The sequence below is a fragment of the Cydia pomonella genome, chromosome 22, assembly GCF_033807575.1.
Source record: "Cydia pomonella isolate Wapato2018A chromosome 22, ilCydPomo1, whole genome shotgun sequence".
In the NCBI taxonomy this organism is placed as follows: Eukaryota; Metazoa; Arthropoda; class Insecta; order Lepidoptera; family Tortricidae; genus Cydia; species Cydia pomonella.
In genome coordinates this window covers 3,795,967-3,819,954 of record NC_084724.1, presented here as the reverse complement: position 1 = coordinate 3,819,954, position 23,988 = coordinate 3,795,967, and the positions used below count along the sequence as shown (strand labels likewise).

The 23,988-nt window shown below is 35.7% G+C and overlaps 1 protein-coding gene across 1 annotated transcript in view; it reads right to left on the bottom strand.

The window, feature by feature from the left end:
• LOC133530125 (uncharacterized) overlaps positions 1-21,494 on the bottom strand; it is a 64,957-nt gene extending 43,463 nt beyond the window's left edge. Inside the window, exon 1 of the mRNA XM_061867968.1 lies at positions 21,329-21,494. The gene's annotated coding sequence lies outside the window, so the exon portion shown is untranslated. The remainder of the gene's footprint in view (positions 1-21,328) is intronic.
• Positions 21,495-23,988: the final 2,494 nt, after the last annotated feature.

Below are 23,988 nucleotides of genomic sequence, written 5' to 3'. Positions count from 1 at the left end.
GTTGAAGCGATCGACATCAAAATCAAAGTGATTTGTTAAGATTTAGTTAGTGGATAACGTTTTCTCCCTAAATTGAATTTCATAGAAAAAGTACCGTTATTTCGTGGAAAAAGTACCGTTATTTCGTAGAAAAAGTACCGTTATTTCGTAGAAAAAGTAAGTAAGTAAGTAAGTAAATATTCTTTATTGCACCAACAATTATACATTTTACATACATGTAAAACTACAAATGAATTTTAAAGGAAAATAGAACCAGGTAACAACAGGCGGTCTTATCGCTAAAAAGCGATCTCTTCCAGACAACCTTTAGGTAGCAGGAACCGGTACCTTTAGGTAGCAGGAACCGGTACCTTTAGGTACCGTTATTTCGTAGAAAAAGTACCGTTATTTCGTAGAAAAAGTAGCGTTATTTCGCTTGGATCGCAAATCTACTCTTCCCTTTTAAGCTTATCAATCATATTGCGTGTTCTACAGTTCACAGAGCCACTCATTTAGTATGTTTTAGAATTGTGACGTTTTTTTGCAAAAGTTAATAAAAAAACAGTGAAGTGACAAGTGTTAGTTATGTGTTAAAGTTTAGTATTATAGTATTCACCACAAGGTCTCTTTTGTCCAACTATTTAAAAGAAAAGTTGTTTTGACTTGATACCATGTTGAAACGTGATCTTGACATTTGCATATATGTCCTTATTATATATAGTTTTGTCTTATTTTGAGCGCACGCTAGCCTGTTTGTGTATAAATATAAGTTGCAGCTAGGATGCAAAATAAATGATTAAATTTGCATTGGCTATGTGCACGAATTTCGCGCCGCTTTAAACCTATATGCGACATTACAGAATTCTTCCCATAGGTTGATGGTGACAGGTGTCATTTCCATATAATTTACAGCCTTAAATCGCATAATTTGTATTGAGATGACACGTGTTAACGCACCAACTTTAAGATACGTCAGAAATTTCCTTCTTCATATTCTAAAATATGGCTTTCATCAAAATCTATGATCATTTTGCCAATGTCAAGTTTTGTTGTAAGTTTTAAGTGTGCTCGTAGAGCATGACGTTGTTCGGAAATTGCTTTTAGTAAAGAGATAGCTGGACTTTACTAAAAGCCACGATGGATTGCCGGGTGTAGATTAAAACATGGTTAAACGCGTTTCAAGATTAGTTTTTGACTAGCTGCACACTTCCACGATAGTTCACTGCATAATTTGCTATATGTACTTTTTATATACTTTATGCTATATGTACTATAAACAACATTAATGAGCAAAACACAAAAAAATATTCTCGAGACGTCTTCGCCATCTGGAATCTCAACGATAACCCCCTAAAAATTTGCTAGAGATACGACATGGATTGGATATGTCAGTGTCAAAAGTGACGTTTTTGTTTGAAGAAACGACACTTTTGAAACTGACATATCTAATCCATATCGTATATTTAGCAAATATTTGACGTATCTTAAAGTTCGAATCGGGCGAACTAGGTATGTTAAAAATACTACAGTAATTTAAAAGTTGACATGTCGTAAATAGCAAGCAAATGTGTACTCAAAAAGCTGTATAACCACGGTTAAAAATATGTGACCGCCAATATATCGGACAACAACACAACACAACAACAACAACACTACAATACACAAACAACAACACAATATTTCTATATAGCAACAGTTATTTGACTCCATGTTGTAACGCGACCTTGACATTTACTTTAACGTATCATCTCTAGCCAAACTAATAACTGTTTACATCCAAACTAATAACTGTTTACATTTGCGCAAACTGTGTGGAGAAGTGTCGCACCGGGCAAGCGAGCCCCTAACATTTAAGATATACATATCTAAAACCAAAGCCTGAGTTTCTCATGCTTGGCATGGATACATAAATCATGCATGGCAACAGAACGGTAAAATAAAAAGTACCTAAAAAAATCTTTTTAGGATACCTCCCATAATTTTTTTTTTTTTTTGCTAGTGTGGATAGGTCTTTGAAAACGAATAAGGGTCTCCAACCTCCTCCAAAACCATTTTCTTTCAAAGTTATTATTTTTCGAAAACGCTCCGAAAGAAAAAAAATTGTCCGCCTCTAACTTTTGAACCTAAAAAAATATGAACTAAATCTGACACAAAGGCTTAGTAAATACTTTCAATGAAAACTTTAGCGAACAAGATCAGTCCAGCAGTGTTTGAGTTATTTCAAAAAATCTTATCTTCTCAGTAAAAAGACGTACAAAGCGCTGCGAAGGTATTCCCTTATGCTTGTAATGTACATGATACTTACTAATTAATAGGCTCCATTTGGCCTGTTCTGACAGAATGGTACCTAACTACGAAACTACACTAAGCATAGCCCGAAATGCTCTTGCCAGATGTTTGTTTTTGTATGTCAGAATCCATACTGTTTGAGTCAAAATTGAATTTAAGCAGCAGACAGTAAGAAGCTTTGTGACCGAGTGAGCGCGAAGCGTCTCCTTCTGAATTTGGACTAAAATGCTTTTATACCTACTTATTATGAAGCTATTTTCCTCTAAAGCTCGCATTTTTATACCGGTGCTAGCTTGAAAAATGTGACCTGTAATTTTAGAAGCTTGTCTTTTATTTTTTCCAAGATGGCGGAGCCATGACGTTCGCGAGGTCTACAGCACACAGAGACACTAGTGTATTTTTTCCAGTACACATTTTTTTAACGTGACTACACAGTTTGATCGATATAGTGACCAGCGACTGTTTTTTTTTATGACAAGATTGGTGTCGCACGTCACCACCAGAAACAAAAAGAAAAATAAAGAAAGAAGAAAGTAAGAATAGAGAAGCGAACTTAATGTTTAGTAAAACAATGACGCTATTTACAGATTGTATTAATAAATAGTAGTCAACTCCTGCAGAGCCTGTTCCTTTCCCAGTGGGGGCCGCGGGTTTTTCTTTCCCAGTGGGGGCGACGGGTTTTTCTTTCCCAGTGGGGGCGGCGGGTTTTTCTTTCCCAGTGGGGTCGGCGGGTTTTTCTTTCCCAGTGGGGGCGGCGGGTTTTTCTTTCCCAGTGGGGGCGGCGGGTTTCCAGTACACGCAGTCGCTGAGGCCGAAATCGGCTATAAAGTTATCATCATCAGTTAGTTTATATTTAGATACACTTAGTAACAGTTCTTTGACTCCATATCCATGTTTCCTTGACATTTGCATTAACCTATTATGTCTAGACAATAATTGTTTACGTTTACGCAATTAAAGAAGTTATGGTTTTCAAACCAATGTCAATTGCGAGAAAAGTAGGTAGGCGTGTGCGGTTATGTATCTAAATGTAATTGTAGATAGATAGATTGAATACTCTTTATTGGCACACCTCAGTAAAAATATACAAGAAAAATAAACAATTGATTAAATTTAGAGGCAGACAACAGGCGGTCTTATCGCTAAAAAGCGATCTCTTCCAGACAACCTTTGGGTAGCGGTAATAGAGAAGTTAATCGAAAAAGTAGGTGTTGCTAAACCGTTATGAAGCCTACATTCACACACACAATAGATACACACACAGTAGATTTATAGTATATATTATTATATATATGGATATATAAGTATTATGTATATGTATTTATAAAAGTTTGCTGATGCACTTAATGCATCGTGTTTAGTCCAGTTGCTAGGGTTAGCTACTTCTTTTTAATCTTGCCGTCAAAGGTTATGGCTCCTCTACACGATGGCCCAGCGTAGGCCAGTCCAAGGGAAGCATTTATGCGTTAGAGGGAGCAGGTGATATTGCTATCTCATTCCACCGCATAGCTGCGTCCCTTAGACTGGCCTACGCTGGGCCATCGTGTAGAGGAGCCCTTAACCAACCAACTCAAACCTCACGACTTTTTCGTGATTTTTTCTTGACATCAAAGGCTAGCTAGAAGGGATCCCTTAAAGGGATAAGTTCTCCTGTACATATTCACTGTATTTTTCCTGTGTTATGTACTTGTTTAGTGCAATAAAGTATTTTACTACTTTTTTTTTTAAGAGGGGAAATGCGTTTCGCATACCACCCAGACGCGGGGACGGGCCTGTGATGGTAATGTGGGACTCCCGTATAGACTGATGAGACCCATGGTTTACCCACTAAAACCCCTCTGTTGCCGCCTCAGTGCTATAGGGCGAGGGTCCCAGGAACGCCGAAGTACTCTTCCGCAACCTCGCCAGAAAGTATTTTACTTACTACTACAAGTCGTCTGAAGTTCGCAACTCGCGCGGGGCAAGGGTGGAGACTATCCCACAAACTTTAATCTATGGCCGGTTTTGAGACGAAATAATAGATTGACCATGCGAGCATCGAGTGCAAGCGAAGGATCACCGTATCAGATTAGGCAAAAATGCTTTCGTTTCAGCCACGGGCCGGACCACGAGGGTTCGCGAAGTCTACAACTCACAGACTGTTATAGTATGAACTAGCGACGCGCTTCGCTTCGCACGGTTTACAAAAAACCTTAACAAATTATACACCTAACCCTTCCTTAAGAGTCATGAAAATCCGTTCAGTAGTTTTTCAGTTTATCGCGAACATACAGACAGGCAGATGCGGCGGGGAACTTTGATTTATAAGATATTGTGTGATGAGATTGATGACGATATAGGATACCCCAGCATTTGATGCATGATGTTTTTAAATAAAAGGGTGTAAGTGTAACCAAGGCCCGAGGTGATTATTAATCATTAACGCTTACCAAAAGGTAAACAATGTATGAAAATGACCATCTCCTTTTCCGTTTGTTCCTGCCATTACTTTTCGATTAGCGTTTTCGATGAATGTCATCTTTTTACGCGACCAGTTCTTTGACTCTATGTCGTAATGCAACCTTGACATTTGCATTAAAGCTATCATCTCTAGTGAAACTAGTGATGTGCCGTAGAATATTCTCGCTCTCGATAATTCCTTCTCCTGGTAATAGGGTTGTTTCCAATTTTTTGAAACGCTTGTATTACGTTCTATATTAACTAAAAGTTGCCCTAAAATTCAACTTTTATACTAAAAACGGCTTTAAATATGTTAAATTAACAAAATATTTTTTGACAGATGCTTTCCCGCCCAAAACGCTCTTTGAAAATCTTGTGACGTCACAGTTTACGGTTTGACACATAACTACATACACACTTAGAAGATACGAACTGTCAACTGATATTTGTCATTTTGTTGTTTATCGAACTGTCAACAGTGTCAATCCGAGAGTTGTGACGTTATCAGAATCTTCAATGACGTTTCGAGTTTGGTCACGTGACGTGAGCCAAAAGATATTTTAAATTCAATATATATACAAAAATATGGTCATTACGGGTCCCCTAAAAGTAGCTTAACATGTTCTTATAATCCAAAAGAATTTATTGGGATACAATTCTGCCCTAAGATTTGTAGATGGAAACAACCCTATTCTCAATGGTTCTCGAGAAATTTCTCTTGGACGGAAATTCCCGAGAAAGTACATATAATTACAACAATATAACATTTGATATTTTTTTAATTACTTAATAAATCACTTAAATCACGTTGTATGAAGAAATTTCTTAGAGAAATTATGCCTTTAAGGTATTTGGAAGAATTCAAATGTATTGCAAATAGATATAAATTAATAATATAAACAAATAAAATATACAAAAAACAAATAATCTAAAATTTTGCACATTTAAATTATACTTTCTCGGAAATTTCCTTTCAAGTGAAATTTCTCGAGAAGCTTCTCGCGATATTCTTTTGTTTCCGAAACTTCGCGAGCACTGCCCATCACTAAGCCAAACCAATGATTGTTTACATTTGCGAAATCGACCGGTTTTTAGGATAAGTAAATAAGTTTAACCTTCACGTCGCCCGCGAATGGAATATTTCTTTTTAAAATTAATGTTGACATTTCATAATGGAGGAATTATTTTACTATCACTTTCCTATATGTATACTTTCCAACCTTTACAGTTTCGTGGTATGGCAACGATTATTTGAATTCAGAAATGGGCGACATTTTGTGCTGAAGGAATAAAGATCTGCAGGCGATTCATTCTGAAAATGGCAAGCATCAACAATAGTCGATATTTTTGTTATTAGTTTGACGAAAAAAATAAATATTAATAACTATAGGTACATTATCAGAAATCTACCTCGAGCGTTTACATTCCCCACCTCAGATAGACCCTATCTCTTTACAATACGTACAGTCACGTCTGAAAATATCGATACGAAAAATATGCCAAAAATATGTATACACGACTTTATGGCCCATATATTAGGGTAGTGTATACATATTTCTGACACCTTGTATCGATATTTTCAGACTTGACCGTACCATTAGATTCCTTACATTTTATTAAAAATATTGTAAAGCAACTATGTATATACATAAACTCAATATTCCACCTACAAAATCGCTTTTCCTAATTTTCCATACATCGAAACGGCTTCTAAGCAATATGGACGTGACATCGTGACGTCACGATGTATTGTTATTTTTTTAGGAACGTTTCGTCGGTAAAGTGCGCTTGTCAGACTTTGACTATAATTTCTGACCTTTGTATTGCTTTAACGCAATGGATCCCGTATAGACATTTGATTCTCTAAATAAACCTGATTGATTCATATCATTATATAATAATAAAAAAATCAACTAGCCTATTGTTTTTTAAATGCGGTACTTAAGGTACTACCCCTTTCCCATGCTGCTACACGAAAATGGTTTTATGAGATCTTTTCTCACTTTTAAATCAACGACGATTGGCATTGACAGATTTTGAAAAAAAATACAATCAACGACTAAATCATCATTATCATCAATTTTGAAAAATAATAAATAATAATAATAATGCAGCCTATATACGTCCCACTGGGCACAGGGCTCCTCTCATGTGCGAGAGGGCTCGGGCTATAGTCAAAAACTTTAACTTTAACTTTAGTGTAGTAAAAACTTTTTTTTTTTCTTAAATATACACATTTATCAGCTTATCTCATTCATATAGAGATATTATTACTATTACACTGGTGTTAGTATTACCGAAATATATAGCCAGTGTAATACTAAAGTAATCTAACCTAGATCTAATGCAGTTTTGGTAAGGTCAACAAGACAATAATATTTCTTAAACACTTATTAATATAGCAATCTCATCGCGATGTCACAATGATCTTGTAGGTAACCGAAATAAAATATTTTTTTAATCGACAAAAAAGGAAGTCAATTGTGGCTTTCCATCACAGAAGAGCAATAAGGTTCTTTCAATCGGAAATTCCAACAGAAATTCTAATAAAAAGGTGCATGAAGCATAAGGACAAAGGACCATTCTCTGATGGAAAGCCACAATTACTTTCTGTTAGGGCGGCAGCTACGGCAGAGACGGCCGAAAATGCAAAGGTGGGAAAGTACAGTGGGCTTGATGCCGAGCAAAGTTTTGTTCCGTTCGGCGTCGAGACCCTGGGTCCGTGGGGCCCTGGCGGTTTGAGTCTTTTCGGAGACCTGTTGAAGAGACTTAGGGACGCAACTGGGGATCGGAGAGCTGGCAGGAGGCGGACGAAAATGCAAAGGTGGAGAAGTACAGTGGTCTCGGTACCAAGTATAGCTTTGTTCCGTTCGGCGACGACCCTGGGTCCATGGGGCCCTGGCGCTTTAAGTCTTTTCTGAGACCTGTTGAAGAGACTGAGGGACGCAACTGGGGATCGGAGAGCTGGCAGTTACCTCGCTCAACAGTCACTATCAAGTGCCAATTATCATATTGGTGAAATAGGCGCTTAGTTGAATAATTATGCGGGCAACGTCGCGTGCTGCGTTAGTATTGTTATCATTATAATTGACCATTTTACTGAAGTTACTTACCTATATACATATATTTGCATTTACTTTAAGGGGGCTGCATTCGTAATGATTTTCGATATCTCGTGACATAGCAAGGTAACTTAGATATGTCACCAATCAAATCTTGTATCAGCGTATCCACTCAGTACAGTAGATGTCATGTACAGGTACTGTCAATAGTAGACTGTTAACCAAGGGATAAAAGGCACAGATAACAATATGGAGTTTATTAATTAAACGGGCCAATTCTAGTTTTAGTTATTTAAGTTGACTGATATGACTTTTTTTTTTTTATACTACGTCGGAGGCAAACAAGCATACGGCCCGCCTGATGGTAAGCAGTCTCCGTAGCCTATGTACGCGTTGCCGACCCTAAACCCGCCCCCCTCTCGTTGAGCTCTGGCAACCTTACTCACCGGCAGGAACACAACACTATGAGTAGGGTCTAGTGTTATTTGACTTCGGTTTTCTGTAAGGTGGAGGTACTTCCCCAGTTGGGCTCTGCTCTAGATCTGGAATGACATCCACTGGCTGTGACACTGAGAGATCAGTATTGTGAGGGTTTGAAACCTTCACAGTCTTTTGGTAGGTAACTGGCACGTAACTGGCAACGATTATGTATTTGAATTCGGAACTATCGCCCTGCTAGATGAATAAATATCTGCAGGCGGCATTCCGTTGGTGGCAGTCATTAATAAGGTGGCAGTTATAAGGTAGGTAATGATAATAAGGACCATAGTGCGCATACCTCAAATAGCTTCTTGCAGGAGTCATTTTGTTGATCTCAATATCCTTACTGTTCCGTCACTAATATTACTATATACGCTCGTACTCTTGACAGACTTAATTAAGCATCTAAATAAATATGAGAGCTCATCGGACAGTGAGAAAAGAATGGCTACCAGACGTAAGGATATAAAAGGCGACATTATCCCTAGGCTCAACGTTATGAAATATGCAGCAGACTATTAGGCTGTGTTCATGTTCCAACAATGTGCCTACTGAATACAAAGTCTATTAAAAATAGTAAAATCTTCAGTACAAGACTCAAACGGTATCTCTTGCAGAAATGTTATTACTTACTCCATAGCAGATTTTATATTGGATGACTGACTATTTATATATTATTTCTTGTTTTGACATGCTTAATTTCTGCTTATTGATTGTTAGTATATTTTTTGTTTGACTTGTGTATTGTATTTGACTTGCAATGGAATGGTAATTTTGAAATCTTAGACTATACTTTTATTATAGTTAGTAAGGTGTACTGTATAATATGGCTACATCAGTCACTTGCGAGCACACCAGAGACAGCATCGGAGTTGATAGCAGTCGCCGTGGCCGAATCGGCCGTGGAGTTATTATATATATAATAAATAAATAATAATAGTTCATATTTGTAATCTAGCTGAATGATAAAACAATTATAAAGCCAGAAAACTACAACTAATATTTATCTTCCACCACAATTAGGCGTCACCTGTACGGTCAACCAATTTGAATCCTAGGCCACTATAGAACCATGTCATAATGACTACTACGACAGTGCTTATTGAGTGATGCTTGTCATGTATAGACTAGTTAAAGCGACAAGGTTCTACAGTGGCCTAGGATTCAAATTGGTTGACTGTACATGGTGGAGGTGCGGGGTAACGATACCCTTACCCTTTCGCAGTATCATATCGGTATCATATTGGAAACAGATCTAATAACTAAAACTAGAATTGGCCTGTTAATTTAAAATTACGCTGACCGTTTCACGAATTATTATGAAGAATTTTAGTAATAACAATTATTGTAACAATTTTATTGAAAAAGTAGCCGAAAAACCCTCGCGTGATTTGTGTACAAGCCCTAACAAGCAATGCTAAGCGTAGTCTATGGATGTTGCTATATTAACTAACCATTACAGTGTTTACAGTCGAGTTGAAAAATACAATACATACTTAAACTTTTAATTTCTAACCTTTTATTTTTCAAGACTGACTTAATTGTTAGTCAGTTTTTTTAATTCAAAGTATTGCTGTGTTCACTGGCTACAAGATAAATAAAAAGTAATCATCCTAACGCATGAACTTTTTTTTTAATTGGCATTTTTAGGTCGCAAGGTGGCGTTTTTCCGGAAAAAACTTAAAACTCGTATAACTCGAAAACCATTAATTTTGGACCCCTAGTTGATAGGGCTAAAAACATTGTAAATGAGCTCTAGAATAACCCCTTTCAAGGAATAGGTCGATTTACCAGTCGCCCTGTATAGTGAATATATATAGATCATCAACTTTTACTATGGGACTAACCCAGAACTCGCGAAAAAAAATTGACAGCTTTATACATTTTGGCTGTCAGATCTTGACATTTTCTATGGGAGAGACAATTTTTTTTTTCGCGATTTCGAGGTTGGTCCTATAGTAATAGTTGCTCAGTATGCCCTATATATTCAGCCCGTAAATTATTGCAGGTGACTAAATATCACCCTGTATATTTGTTGAGTCGGGATTCCATATTGAAAAAGTATAAATTTCAGTTTGGCATACGAAGCCTGGCCTTAACTCAATCATTACAGTCGACGTGTCGATAAATATATTTCTTCAATTACTTATTAAATTAAGCCAAACCAAAAGGAACTGACATAGGGACCATCATTTGACGCGAGAGGTACTTATCTATAGGTATGTACCCAGTAAGGGCGTCAGCTGGCATGGTTACACGGAGCGGATGAACGGGGTAGCGAAAAATATTATGAATATGAGAACGTAGGAGGAGCGCTAATTGGCGCGGACGAGTGCGACAGATTTCACCTACAATAGTCCAAGATCCCAGAGCCGCCAGACCTTACTTATTTTCTTATGAATATAATGTATGGGATAATATAGAGGAGCTTATCAATTCGGTTGAATGTTTTTTTTTAACAATATTTTCTAAAACTTACATAAAAATCTGCCATGAGAATTTAAGAAAAGTTAGTAATATTTTTACCTAACTTTAGCACCTCGTTCCGGACAAATAGCCGGCCTACAAACACTATATTATCCCATACATTTTATTCATGACAAAATAAGTAAGGTCTGGCGGCTCTGGGATCTTACTCTACAACGGCACCCGCGTGCGTGCGCCCGCCCCGCGCATCCGCACCAGCTAGCGGATGCCCTAAAATTGTGTTTCCTTAGTACGTGTACATATCTAAAGTTCACATTATAGTAGAAACTTTCCATAGTAACAGTTTACTCTCATCGGCTTGCGTAACCGGTCACGGTCGGGTTATGCAAGTGTAATTGCATAAAACCATAAAACAAGCTTGTTATTTTTATCATATCTTATGAGTTTTGATGTTTTCTTGTGGCATAATTTTTATGACAATGATTTACCCTTGAACTTGTAATAAAATATTCCGTTAAGGCACTAACAAACGCAGTTTTTTTTATTAGTTTTTTGATTTTTTTTTACCTTCTAGTATTGTAGATTCCCTTGATACTGTTTGTACTTACCAAGGAAATAGAGTATGTAGAAGTTTAGTATGTAAAACTTAAACTCCCTTTAATTTCTTTGTATTACAATTTCTTGCAACGGAAACTAGTAGCCTGCATATTATACGGCCCGATTCGAAAAATGCGATACGATAACGATAAGTTCTGGTTTAGATAAGTTCTCATTTAGATATCGTTTGTATGTCGTATAATTGACAGAAGAAGCTCGATTCGGGCAACCAATGTCACTTTGACGTTAGAAATATCGTAGATAGATCTTATTGGGATCACAGCGGAATATAAATAAACGTCAATTTTGACATGTCGTTTACTTATCGATCTTTGTCTTTTTTTAATATTTGATGTCCAATCCGAACGCTGAGTTAGTTAATACGGACCTTGAATTATCCGAACTTATTTCAAGTGTTTGAAATTTGAACGTAAATTTGCACTTCCAACTTTATTATACTAAACAATACAAACACAATAATGGTAATATAGTAGAGAGCTTTTCAGTCATATACCGTGTTTAGGCAACGAAGCTCGCCGAGTTGGAAGGATTAATTACTAATCTAGCTATTTTAGGTTTAATTACTAATCTAGCTTATTATGAGAACCCATAACGGTCCTGTGAAATGATGGCCAGATTTTAGCCAGCTGCCACTACTCAAAAAAGTTTTGGCATGGTATGCTAATAATCAGGCCAAATACATGCCCCGTGAGATGAATACTTCGAATTGTCCCCAATTTCAATCTATCAAAAATTAAATAAGACTAGTCAAATTGTCCAGGGTATCAATTCATTGCGATCTACAAGAAATCAACACGCCAAAAATGTCGACAAAAGTGTTGTGCAGAAAATGATGGGGGTCCATTAAGAAAACAGTTCGTAATTATTTACATAACAGAGACTTTTTTTTAATTTATATATATTTGAAAGCTAAATACATTACTATTTAAAATTCACCATTCATAACTTTCTTATTTTATTAACTTAAAAAAATAAAGTGCGTACCAATTCTATATGAACTATGCTTTAGTATGGTGTTTTTGTTTTAACATCTACTAAATACATTTGTTTTTCCTCTCAATATGATCTGTATCGCCTAATAAAGCAGGCATTTGCGTCCACTCCTTTGTCAACGGTGTGTGAATAAAATGGTATTTTGTAGAATTGATTCTGGACCGATTTAAATTAAGGATTGTTTAATTTGGTATGAAAATTGCTTTGAGTCCCAAGGAAGGACACTTTTGCAAATTATATTTTTTATAAAAAAAAGAACTGTAAATATGATTTATAGTCGAATAATATAAACCATATGAATAGCTAGACAATATGAGCAATACAGAGAAATACAATACAATACAAAGTGTCCCAAATTAATATGTATGTGAATAATATATAAACGAATTATAATATAATATATACTAACAACCAAACCAACCAATAATTAACGGCTCTGTCCGTTCGATAGCCAATAATTCAGCTCCGTAATGTGAAACCTGCCGCATTGTTGCTAAATCCGACTGCGCAACTGTATCGGCAAAGATTCAATTACTTGCAGACCGGACATTTACATAATAACTTATTACAGTTAATGTAGTTAAAGTAGGAAGCGTGAATATTAGAAAGGATCTCATCTTAGAGTTTATCTTGGTTGTCTATTGAGCGTCTGCTTCACGAATCTACTTTTATGTAGATACAACATAATATAATAAACGACGGAAAATTGTGCTTATTTTTTAGTGTTTTGGTGTCTTTTTTTGTATTTATATGTTATATTTATGTACATGTTTGTTTTAGATTATTTTTGTTTTAAAGTAAACATTTACATAATTATGTAAATAAACTGTTTGTTATATGTATAGTAAAAAGTTATAATCAGAATAAAATTGGATTTTAGAGGAAAAATTTAAAGACAAATATCGATAAACTCTATTAAATCTTATTATTAATGCTTCTCTCATAAATATACTAGTGATCTCTCCAAGTTTTGTTTGTAAAAATGTAATCTTACTGATAGTTGTTTTGTTTCATGTTAATCTGAAACAAAATAACAACAATTCCCTTCTTTTTTAATGGGTTTAAAACTTCACTCATCATCATTTTTTTTTTAACCAAGCGGACTTGCCTTCTGGAATCCAATGTTTGCTTATTATGTACGTCAAATGAAATGGCAAAAATATATAATGATTATTTTGTTGTACACTAGGCTTCAAGCGACAAATAACTAATTATTACTTATTTCAAACGACAAATAACTAATTCTTACTTACTTCAAGCGACAAATAACTAAAACTTACTTACTTCAAGCGACAAATAACTAATTCTTACTAATTTCAAGCGACAAATAACTAGTTCTTACTTACTTCAAGCGATAAATAACTAATTCTTTCTTTCTTCAAGCGACAAATAACTAATTCTTACTAATTTCAAGCTACAAATAACTAGTTCTTACTTACTTCAAGCGATAAATAGCAGCGTTTTACCTTACAATAAAACGCTTATTAAGCGAAATACCTTATTTGAAGCCTATTTAATATTTGAGAGTGCGATGCTGTTTGACAGATGACGTAGCGGTTCACTATAGGCTGACACCTACCCCCTTTGTACTTGTATTTCAAGTTTTAACCCCCTCCACCAGGCGCCCGTGGCCCGCGGCCGCGGAGCTCTTCATTGGGTCTCAAAATATAAATAAAACGAAGTTGCAATATACCACATTCGAAAAAGGATTGCATTTGATATTATTTATTATTTCGTTTTCAATATGAAGAGACATACCAGTTGACTTGTATGTATAGACTATAGATGTTGCTTATTGCAACCTGCATGGTAGGAGAAAACGCAGTGAGTTAAAAATACCCTCGGGCATTATATAAGTGATTTGGTTTATTGCAACTGAGTGTTGTAGCCACAGGCGAATTTAAAAATATAGGCTTCAAATAAGGTATTTCGCTTAATAAGCGTTTTATTGTAAGGTAAAACGCTGCTATTAAGCTTCTGTACCGTTATTTGAAGCCTATTTAATATTTGAGACGTGTCTGTGATCGCCTGGTGGTCAGAAAACGCCAATGTGATTAATTTATACTGATATGTGAAAATGGTGGAGACAACAAGTACAAGTGTACTTAACAATCCGGGTACATGGATGAATGTGAAAAGGCTTAAAGTGTGCAGTGAAATATTTTACTTTACAATGTTATTTATAGATAGGACCTATAAATATAGAAAACAGTATGTTTATTAAAATAAATTATGAAAACATAATTATACTTTTTATTTTATCCATCCAACAATAACATTGCGATCATTATATGTGTTTCAATACTTTCAATTGATTTCAAGGTCCACATTCTAACAAACTGACTCATATTTGACCTTATATTACCTTGCCAAAAAGAAAATAAACTTGATTATTGACACTTTAAAGTGTCTTTTACCCAGATATGGTTACCAAATATTGGTATTTACTTATGAGGCAGGATTAACTTATAGGCTCACAAAAACGATTTTTATATACATTTTTCAGAGCTTCGCTTGTTTGTTTTCCAAAAATCCTACAGTCTTAAGGGCAAAGTAAATCATATGAAAAGTGCACTTATCACAACATGCAATATTGTCTATTATATTGTAGAAGTAATCAAGCTCTCAGACAATTAATTCATGGATTAACCTAAGCTGTCCTTATTTTCCCGCTTTTGAACATTCTTGAATAACAAATAGACAGTAAGTGATATAGTAGGTTAATTTGGTAGCGCTATTAACAGCTTTATGTTACTCATCCCAAAGAGTTCAACCCGTTACCACTCTCACCGTTGTAGTTGTGTACAGTGCATAGCCATTCAGAATGTAAATAAGCTCGTAGAATATCCAATTTTCAATCATAATACACAACAAGTCCCCAATCCGCATTGGGCTAGCGTGGGGACTATAGCCCGAGCCCTCTCGCACATGAGAGGAGGCCTGTGCCCAGCAGTGGGACGTATATAGGCTGAATTATATTATATTATATAATACACAACAAATCCTATTTGCTGTAACCATTTTAATTTTTCTTTGATATTCGCTACGATGGTAGTCTTACCCCAGAGAGTATTCTAAAATATTTTTGGGCCTAAGCCCATACTTTAACCAGCCTATAATGTGGTTTTATTTTATTACATGTACAATAATTAGGGCCAGTATGGTAAGAACATGACCTTTATCAATTCAATGCCTGCAATACAGCAAAAATAATACTAGGATTTTTCCTCTTGGAGGTATCATTATTACGAGTATCATGTTGAAATTATGTACCATCATGCAAGATGTATAGGTATATTTAAGGCTTTCACCTGAATATACTTACTTGGCCTTTAGTTTCATGCATATTAAAAACATAAAGTGACTGATTAAAATCTTAAACAAGATCTGTATTATTGGCACTAAAAGCTCGTCAATTTCAGTTAGTGAGCTACAATTTAATCTTGAAAACTCTGCCAGGAGAGTGCCCTCCCGCTTGGTTCTTTGTATCGTCTGGTATTTCACATATTACAATGTCTGCGTTCCTGATAAGCCAAGGTTAGGCCTGTGCGTAGATGATAGATTTACGTTCGCTAAAGTGTTTTAATAAATTACAATTCGCATAATTTAACACATATAAGTAATAGCCATTCTAACTGGTAGTCCCAGCTTTGTCCACAAATATACTCGTACCTTATTTCAGGATTACCTACTTGTACTACCTGGTGCAAGCTCAAGGAAGCGCGAGATGTATGGACATAACTATTTATCTTACCAAGGATATGTTATTGACTGACGGGTTAGATAGTAAGGTCAAAGACCTTCGTTAAAATAATCAGTATTTAATCATTTGGCATTAAGTAGCCTTCCTATTTTTATGTTTTTGAAGAAAAACTAATGTTACATTACTTTAAACGAGATTTGAGAACTATATATACTTAAGTAGGTAATTCAACCTGTGGCATGCCCATGCCCAATGGCGCAGACTTGTCTAGCATTTACATTGTATCAACGGTGATATAAAGCAATTCTAATGTTATCTCAGTGAACTCACTGATTCTCACATATATATTTTGTAACATACAGTATACAATACAGAAACTTTGTCTTGTACATTATTGTTGCCAAAAACTGAATACTTATGGGAATAATTTCATAGGACACCAATTAATGAACATTGGTATAGAAATAACCTTCGAGGTTGCTTGCCTTTTTTACTACGTCGATGGCAAACAAGCATACGGCCCGCCTGATGGTAAGCAGTCTCCGTAGCCTATGTACGCCTGCTTAATTCCACCCGGGAAATTTGTAATGTTTTATATTGAATATCATAACCACGCAGTCTTTTAAAGTAGATTCGAACCAATAGGTAAATGTATGTATCTCAACTCAACCCTTAAGGGTTTGTATCCGTTATCCAAAAAAGCACTTTTGGTTATTAACAAGAAGTCGTCCCGACATCTAGGACATATATTTTAACGAGATTAATAACCGAAATGGCTTTCTTTCATTTGGACTGCGATGATGAGTTGCATTGAGCTATGATTATATACCAGTTGTGGGTCATAGACATTTTATTAAGTCCTTCACGTCTTTCCTGTAGACAACGCAACGTTAACGGAGTTCAAGCCACGCTATGGCTGCTGCAATCTTGTTATGCTGCTACGGGCGGGATACATTTTTCCCAACCTTTGTTGTGTTTGACCCAAATGGGGTTAAATGATGAATGGCCAAGAACCTTGAACCAGTCCAGGGTAATATATTTATATCTTTAAACCATTAGAACTATGTAGCGGCGGGGCGGCCGGTTGATTAAGGCAATTCAAAACAAATTTAAAATTTTTAATTCAACGATCAGTATCATGAACTCTAGATTATCAAGATTATTAGCATGACTGAATGGGCCACGTATGAAGTATGAACCACTTATGGTGATTTTTAATATTACTCACCGGAAAGCCAGTTAACACATTCAGTGCCAGCGTGAGCTACGCGTTACGAGCGAAGTTGATAACGCGAGAAAACAGTATGTCTCGCAAAGCGCCTACTAAAAAGGAATACGCCTAGCGGGTCGCTGGCAGTGAGTGTGTCAAGGCTTATTTTATCTTTTTAGGGTTTTATGGTCTTCCTGGGCCAGTCTCATGTTTAGTGGGGTGTGTTTTCGCAGCCAAACGATAGTAAAAATTATTTCTCGAATGCCTTGCGTAGGATTTTTATGTGCAAATAAATGATTATGAATTATTATTGTGAATTAGGCGGAGATTTACATGGGAGTTGAAATCTTGGCTTATAGAAATAGATACATGTTAAGTAGGTACTTGTATCATAATTGCTTTGTAGTACCAATATTTGATTAATGATACCTTGAACCAATTGATACCCGCTTGCGCAGCAGGCAAATGGATGTTGCACGCCTTGCGCAGGCATGTTGTATGATCTTAATATACTTTTATCTAATAACAGTATCAAAACCATGTCTGACTTTTAGCCCCAGTGTCTAATCATTTTCACACGCCTTGCGCAGGCGGGAAAGGTCTTGGCGTTTGGAACCATGTTCATTGTATTAAGTATACTGGTCTTACAGTAGCCATTTTGCTTCATCTGCTAGCGTAGCAGGATAATGAAAATCGCACACCTTGCGCAGGCGGCAGGTCTTCAGCTGGCTAAATAGTAATATTCACTCGCCTTACGCAGGCGGGAAATATTAGGTACGTTATGTATGTATGCTTAACAGCACATATTTATATTTTAATAAACCTTCTGCTAAGTAGCAGGATAGTTATTGTAGTAGGCCATGGCGGATATCCATAATAGGTACCGGTAGTATAGGTACAATAAGTTACGCAATGGTAGTAAATTTCTCCACACCTTGCGCAGGTGGGAAAGGTTACAGTATGCTAATTTAACATAATGCAATATTGTTCAACTCTGCTTACGCAGCAGGATATGTGTTATGCCTTGTGCAGGCAGCGGCGGTCTGTAACCACCCGACCTCCCAGTCTCAATTACGTTCTTAAGTCATGAAAAGATACTTCGAACCTCCTTTTCTCACAAGGGTTATAGTTATAGCAAAGGGGTAAATAGTGCCCCTCCTGTATGCAGTTATACATGTCAAAAGTAAAATTTTATACGTATATAAATATAATAAAACTCCTTAAACGAAATTCAAAATAACACAACTGAATGGGGATATGTCAGTTTTACATCCAAGAGTTTCACTTTTAAATCCCTTGCTTTAACTAGAAGGCACTTTTAGCAGTTGCACTATTTATTATTACGTACAAATACCTTAATTGAAAATAAAATTCACAAAGATATTGACGGTACTGTGCATCCAAAATTGGTATTATTAAGAAAAAACTTTCCAAAGGATATAAACAAAAAGATCGAAAAGGAGGTTTTCGATGTAGGTTTGTTAGTTACCTTTCGTCCCTCAGAGCGGAAATAGAAGGTCGACTTTAAGGCGGATAGGACCCTAATTTGGTAGCCAGCATGATACTAGAGTAACTTTACTGTTTAATGGTACCCATGGCAATACCAAACATGGTATTTCTTTAATGGCCTCTTATTCTAGCTTAATTTAGGCGTTTTAGCCCCAGCTCTCAAGCATTCTAAAATTGGGGGTACTTCCAAATCCAGCCTTTATTGTGATATTTCGATTTAAATGCAAACTAAAATAATTTGTATCACAGCAGCACAGTACCAGAAAATCCGGAAATGCACGGAAAATATCAGGTCATATATATCTTACGATCATTATTATTGTAATTACCCTAAGGTTACTTAATGCAAAATCACAAGTTGATTAGCATAAACTACGACGTCACAGAGCGCGTCTTTTTAGTTATTCCTAAGTTAGGCAGTTCTATACTGTAATAGGAACCGCTATAACCTCCCTTTCGGAGGACAATAAAACTGTGGCCTATAAACTGCCATTCACATTTACACTTTTTCAAGGACCTGCTCCGTGCTTAAAATGATTCGATTCGCTGTAAACAAAATAAAATAAGAATCGCTTACTTACGCGACAGCTTCGCTGCGCTCGCGATGTGAATCGATGAGGTGTCAGCTTTGCTAAACACATTGACGAACACAAGCTGTCCATCAAATCATTGAAGTAATATTAACAATCGAACGGAAAAACCGTTAACAATACTTTTAATTAGTACTTACAAAAAATTCTAAGAATCTAAGGATTTCTAAGAATTTTTTGCAGTGAACCGAACGTTCCGACAAACAGAACGCCAATGAAGAGCTCCGCGGCCGCGGGCCACGGGCGCCTGGTGGAGGGGGTTAAAACTTGAAATACAAGTACAAAGGGGGTAGGTGTCAGCCTATAGTGAACCGCTACGTCATCTGTCAAACAGCATCGCACTCTCAAATATTAAATAGGCTTCAAATAACGGTACAGAAGCTTAATAACTAATTCTTACTTACTTCAAGCGACAAATAACTAATTCATACAAAGGACCATGGGCAACTTTGTATGGAGCCTGGACCCAACGCCAACAGAAATGAGAGTAAGGTCATTAGATAGGTATTTCTATGCACTTCATTTTGTTCTATGGGCACCAAGCGGAATTCCATTGCAGAACTGAGATATTGGTATTTTAGCCAAAATGTTGTCACCCTTATTACCTAGGCAATAGAGTCCAAGTAAGTAAATTAATTACTGCAGGGTAGATGTTCGCGCACCGCCGGGCGAGCACACTGAATGATTTGCCGCGCTGGCCCGGCGGTGGACTATATTGCCTAGGTAATAAGGGTGACGACATTTTGACTAAAATACCAATATCTCAGTTCTGCAATGGAATTCCGCTTGGTGCCCATAGAACGAAATGAAGTACATAGAAATACCTATGTAATGACCTTACTCTCAACTCTGTTGGTATTGGGGCCATTTTGACGCATAGTCCTTTCAAGCGACAAATAACTAGTTCTTACTTACTTCAAGCGATAAATAACTAATTCTTACTTACTTCAAGCGACAAATAACTAATTTTTACTTACTTCAAGCTATAAATAACTAATTCTTACTTACTTCAAGCGACAAATGACTAATTATTACTTGCTTCAAGCGATAAATAACTAATTCTTACTTACTTCAAGCCACAAATTACTAATTCTTACTTACTTCAATCGATAAATAACTAATTTTTACTTACTTCAAGCGACAAATAACTAATTCTTACAGACAACAGACAAGGATTACACGGGAGAGTTTAAAACAATGGTCGATGTTATCTCTAAAGAGCTATCTCTTTTAACAGATCAAGCTTTGCCTTAAGGTTGACTGGTAGAGAATGCCTTTTGGAATCAAAACATCCAGTGCCTCTTTTGTGCAATAAAGTTTAAATAAACAAATCAAGCGAAGCTTGACATATGATATATCCGCTGTTCTTGTGCTGTACGAACTTGTACGTGTAATTAAGTAGTTTTTTTATTGTTATACAACTATATCTATATGTAGTTATATTATAATTCTATAAGTGAGAACCTGTAATTGGCTTTGTAATTTCTGTGTATCTGTATAGCACTGTTGACTTTCCATGTACTAAAATAACATGTATAAAAATAAATAAGTAAAGTATGATGTCGCGCGAATCCCAGCTTGACGAAGTAACGACTTTTAGGCAGTAGAGATAAGAAAACAGTAAAATTATTCATTAGGTGGTAAACTATATGTAATTCAGTGCCCCTTTTATTCGGCCTTAGGTAAGGTAAACAGAAGGTAATTTCATTTTATTATTTGTCGAATTCCTATAAAAAAGAAACAGTCATCTGGAGATTCGCGTTCGCTTTTGTTTTCTTTTACCGATGTTGTTTCATCGATTTTACGTTTTTCTTTCAAAACTTCAACTTAAGTACCTATTCGCTTCAGTTTATATAAGTATTCCTTTCTTCGGTTTACGTAACTACCGATAATTAATTTCTAAGTAATTAATTAAGTGTTCCAGTTCATAAATTATTTGTTATAAATTATTGCTATTTTTATGCAATGTTAGCGCTGAAAACATTTTACAAAGTAAACATTATGCTTAAATAACCTCAACCTTACCAACCTGAAAACTCCAACAACACACTAACACCCACTTCACAGACACATCAAAACATTTTCCATTCACTCACACGAAAAAAGTAAAATTAAAAAGTAAATTTAAAAAGTTGGTTGCGTTCCGTAACGCGCGCGCTTGCCGCCAAAACGCGGTGGAGTGTCAAAGAGAACGAGCGTAAGGTCGTACCAAATGCCCCACCATTTACCGGTTAAATGCAATTATTTGGTGTAATCGCAACTATACCGTGTTATTAAATTAAATTAAATTAAAATTCGTTTATTTCGAGTAACATAATAACTCATACATATTAATATCATAGTTATTTTATTTTTATAAATGGGAAACTATTTATGAATACGTATTGCTTTTTAAATGTCAAGTTTGTTTTCGAACGTCAATTATGTACATACGTACTTACTAAATTCATGGCCTTACAAGATGTGGTGATCTCAATATTTCCACTTATCGTTAATTTGAGTAAAAATGCAGGATTTTTCAAGATAGATATATTTAGACCCATACTACGCGATCTAGATAATTATAGTTCACCATTGACCTTATGAGATTTACCCCGAAATTGCGAAAATAATAGTACTGTTTAATACGTTTTGTCTGAATAAATCGGATTATCTTTCATGGTTTCAGGTTGGATTTAAAACCAAAAATACTTAAGGGATTATTATTGCAAAATATTTTACAGTACATATGGGGCTACTTTATAGCACTAGTGCGAGAAGTAGCATATTACGTTACTGTGTCGAACATTTAAAGGGCCATATGTACTGTAAAACGTTGTACGATACATGTGCGAATAGGTAATTCGCAACTCGTGTCGATTTAAAACACTCCCTTCGGTCGTGTTTTAATTTATCGCCACTCGTTTCGAATTTCCTATTTTTCGCACTTGTATCGTAATGTACTATTTCATATTTAGGTTAGTAAGAGGGATAAACAAAAAAGATAATGAATGAATGTAATCGCTCACACAAATATTGATCATAATCATACCCTGCGTGTGGAAGTCAAAATTTAAACGCATTTTTTTTTCAAATTGTTTCTAGACAGGGCCTTATTAAATGTGTGACTTGTTAAAGGTCATAACATTTGAATTCATTTTATTTAACCGTATAATAGTTATGAACGGCTCCAAGGTGAGTGTGTTATTTTATTATACTTATCTCGTTGCTTTTAATGTATAACGAAGAAGTAGCTTCCGCATTGAGTATTTCTACAAATATAGGTACATTGCTTCCGCGTTTTTTTTAATAAAATGCACTAATTACAGTAAAAGTACAACACTAGCCAGCGCATTGAAGGTCTAAAAATAGGTATAATTTAATAAATTTTAAAATGGTTCAAGAATGCTGTTCGACGCCATGTTTTGTCATAAATGAATCGTCATCTTTTGACAACCAAAGTTGCTGCATAATGTATACGGAACCGTACAACGCCATTTGTCAAATTCTAAGCACGAATTCGTCAGATATGTTATATGCTACAACCAATGAACTTTGTTTTTGTACTCTAAGGATAAAATGGAACTATGCACACTGATTTCAAAGAATAACAAGTGCTTTTCCGAGCAGATGCGGTGAAACGGATTTATATTCCATAGACCATAGATTCTTACATTGCTCAACTTATCTGCCCAATCTTGACAGCCATGGTGAGCGGTCCTTATCTCGTATCGCCAAGGCCACAGGGCCTTTAAGTTATGGTGAGAGGTCCTTTAATTACGGTAAATTGTAATAGCCTTGGGCCCTTTTTCCAAATATTGCGATTGAATTTTAGATTAGACTTAAATATGTTTAGGCTGGTGAAGTCAAAAGAATTTAGGAAGCTCGACTATAACAACCTTTAGTTCCGTACCCCTAGTGTACATTTATTAGATGACGTAATTTGACGTGTTTGCGTTAAGTCTAATTTTGTATGGGATTTTGAGTTTCCAAAACGTTCCGCTTGGCGCGCTGTTTCTAAATCCCATACTAAATGAGACCTAACGCAAACGTGTACGTTACGTCACGAAATCAAATAAATTTACACTAGGGTCTCTGTTCACATATACTTTATTCATGTAGGCCAAGCAACAACACTTATGAAAAGTAAGTATTACACCTAATTATCAGAGTAATTTATTGATGTTAATATTAAATAGATAATATTGATGTTAGATCAAATGTAATACTAAGAAATTCACAAAAAGATCGTCAAATTTAAAAAAAATATATAAAAAAATACGATCATAGCATATTTTTAGTATAAAATCTAAATGTAAAAAAAAATCAAAAAAAAGAAGTACATAAATATAATATCCATTTCATCATTATTAACCAAATAGAATAAATCTGAATCATTTCGAATCACAAATAATCCCACGTAGTTTTATCATTCATGCAGTCTTGTGTGGTAAGTATAATAAGCTTTAGAAATAAGTTTACGCTTTACATAATTCTTAAATTTATTAATTGTTAATTCAGAAATATGGTTTGTCTTACACAATTACCCATTGATTTTTTAATTTTATGGATCCTAGTGAAGGGAACTGCGTGCTTATGTTTATTTCTAGTATTAATATTCTTTTTTTTGCCTATTGACCATATTTTGATGTAAATACAGTAGGTATATAGAATATTCTCGTTATGGAAGGTACAGGTAAGGAACACAAT